We start from the raw sequence: 3,441 nt of genomic DNA on the forward strand, positions 1-3,441 counted from the left end.
CTTCTTAATGATGGTGATAGAATCCACAACAGAGCTCTAAAATCTAATCTGTCAGAATGATTAAAGAGGTATTTGCAAATCACTGAGATTGTCCACTTGTATGTCCAGTGACTCAGCAACAGCCCAGCTTGTTTATCAGGGGCCAATGTTCCTCTGGGCATCTTCATCCCAACTGCTGCACAGTTTACACATTAACCACTGGTGGTTGGAGTTCTGCAGCAGGCACGTGTAGTGTTAAACAGAAGTCACTGGGAGACACAAATGTTGATTTTTTTTTTTTGAAGCATGATAATTAAAGTTTTGCTTCAGTAGGACTCTTTTATCTTTATTTATTTAATAATTGAACTATCTACCATAATGCATCAGAGTCATTCTAAGGTGCAGTTAAAAGAAAAAATGCCTGAAAATGGTACTTTAATAAAATTACATAAATATAAAAAATTAATTTTACTGTAAGATGTAAATAAGTCATTGAAAACAAAGATCACTATGTACTTGAAATTACTACTTCGATAAAAAAAAAAAAATTCTTTGAGTGTCCATTGAACTGCAACACAAAAATAAAGGCCTGAAATTAATTAACTTTCCATCATCGGATGTCTGTAATCCATTCAAACAGATGGCAGTCTGCGCTTTCAGCCACAAAACCCAAATTGAGCTCGGCATATTTTCTCTCCTAAAACTGAGATCTCTTTGCAAACACTTTCAGCGCAGCTCTCTGATACTTGTTGCCCCACCGTGCTGTTGTAACATTAAAACTGAGCATGCTGCAAACATCTCTGCAGCAATTCCCCCAGGGCTGTATGCAGAATTTAGGCTACAGTTTACTTCACTGAACCTCATTCAAGCCAAAAAGCAAGTATACACATAAAAATTCAAGCCAACAAGATGACTTTTACTTCCCTAAATTTTTTTCAGATGTATTACATTTGGCTCGTATGCACCAGCAAAGGCTTTACAAGGGTAGAGCCTATTGTCTGACCCGACTCATCGTGTAATCTAGAGGACCCATGCAAATATCATACAATTGGTTCATTTAAACATGACCTTTTATGCTAGCTCAATGCCATGGAATATTTCTGCATGATCACTCTGTAAACACAAAATGAATTTCATAAACATTGGAACAGAAATTCTTCAGTCTGTTAAATTATTTAGATGTTGGGCCAATGTTTACCATTTTGCATCATTACAGTAATTGCCTAGAAGTCACGAATGTGGTGAACGTCTTGAACTGAATACTTTGCAAGCTTTTAGACGCAAATGAAATTCACTTGCCATCAAAGAGCATCTCATCATCAAAGATTTTATGTATTGAAAGAGAGATGAGTGTCTTGATTAAAAATGTAAGGATCAGGCGGTAGAATAGAATAGTGGAGTCAGTGTTCGTGTTACTGCGCGTACTCTCGAGTACAGCTAAACAAGAGAGATGGTTAAAAAAACAAAACAACAGATCACACACACAATATCCCATGCATGCATATTTATACTAGTATTACACTTCTCAGACATTCACCTTCTCTGTGTCTGGCTTCTCTCTCTTTTTTTTTTTCTTCTTCATCACTGCTAATATGGACAATGCAGGCATTAACATCTGGGCCTTTGAGCCTTGAAAATTAATCATTTATTAAAGGATCAACAAAGTACCAGTTGTGTTGAAGACAGCATGAAAGAGTAACAAAACTGAGTTAATGTTGCTGGAGTTTCTCTTGACTTCTCAACATTAAGGGTCTTTTTCACCCAAGTCATTAACGCAATAGAACCAAGAGCTTGAGCCTGTTCAGCAAAATGTGGGAATGAAAGTCATTAGAAGGAGAATAGCAGAGGAGAGGAGAGTAAGATTTCATTACTTGCATTATTACTTGATTATTTTTTGTGACGCTGACAAAGGATACCAACAGGTTGTAGGCTACTTTAGACAAGGTCACAACTTTCCATTCCATTAAGAATAAGACCGGTGATATTCCTAATTTTAGGTTATTGTAAACAGATCCCATGAAAAGACCATAAAAAAAAAAAAGCTAGAGTCAGACTCTAGTTATTTCTGCCTGCCTTACCCTGTATGTGGCTGTTAGCCCCAAGCCCATTCGTTCCTATAGAAGTCCACTTTAAAAACAGGACACAAATATATAGATTAATTTTTTTTTAAAGGCTAAATAAGCTCCTAAAACAGCTGGGAAATGAAGCTACTAAAAACCGTGTTTTTTTAGCTCAAACAGGGGCGAATCGGGCATTTGTTGAGGACCATATTCATAGTGGAGATTTGTCGCTATAGTGAGTTAGATAGCCTCTGCAAATCGGTCACGAGTTCTCAAAAAAATAAAATTATAGAAAAATAACTTATTTAAAGTTATGTAGAAAACACTACATTTGTGGGGAAATTTTGAACTGATATCTGAACCCTATATAACCCTTAAAAAAAGGTATGAAGAAGAAAAAGTCATGTTCCAAAATAAGGATGGTCTTGGTGTTTCAAACACACTGAACTGTATAAAATGGCACTTCAGATTTCCAAGTTGGTAAAACTTTGGAAAACTGAGAAAGAACAAGTGAAATGAGGACGCTGAACTGAAGAAAGAATCCCTCTACAAGCAGAGGTCCACATCAGTATCATTTAATCCAGAGGTCCATTGATGAGGAACAGTGAGTTAGCTAAATGCTAATGTTACCATGCTATCTTGCTCACAATGACAATGCTAACATGAGGATGCCAAGAGGGTATAAAGGCTACGGTGTTTACCATTTTAGTTCACCGTTTTAACACACGCTAACGCTTGCTGATTAACACTAAACACAAAGCACAGTTGAGGCTGATGAGAATGTCATTAATCTTTTCATGAAAAAACAAAGTATTCGACGAATCGGAAATTTGACATGATGGTGGCGCTGAAAGATGAAAGGTCAAGGGATCACCAAAAATAGTTAGGATTCATCGTCTGGGCACCGTGGATGTCTGTACCAAGTTTCATGACAATCCATCCGATTGTTATGTAGATGCTATTTATGGATGGTTTTTTTTTACTAAAAAAACCAGAAATGTGAACTGCTAAAAAAAAATAAAAGGTGTACTTACTTTGCAAGATCTTGCAAAGATCTTACTTTGCTTGAATTTTGCAAGATGTAACTTGAAAGCAAAATAAGAAAAATTTGATGAGTTTTTTTTTTTTTATTCACCAAATACACAGGAGAGAACCACAGAGAACCATTTTTTGTGGATGACCTTGATCTTTCAATCCCAAGTGTAAGCCTGTTATTTGGAGAATTGTGAGTAAATACTGAATAATGGTAAACTGTTATGTCCTGTTATACATACTTAAAGAAAAAGTTCTTGAGAAGTTCTTAAAAACTTTGAACTTTCTTGAGCTTTCAAATAAAGCTTACAGTCATTATCACCAACAAAGTCTCTTTTGGATAGAACAGTAGTTTATTAAAATACAGAGG

Source organism: Xiphias gladius, chromosome 8 (genome assembly GCF_016859285.1).
Source record: "Xiphias gladius isolate SHS-SW01 ecotype Sanya breed wild chromosome 8, ASM1685928v1, whole genome shotgun sequence".
Lineage (NCBI taxonomy): Eukaryota > Metazoa > Chordata > Actinopteri > Istiophoriformes > Xiphiidae > Xiphias > Xiphias gladius.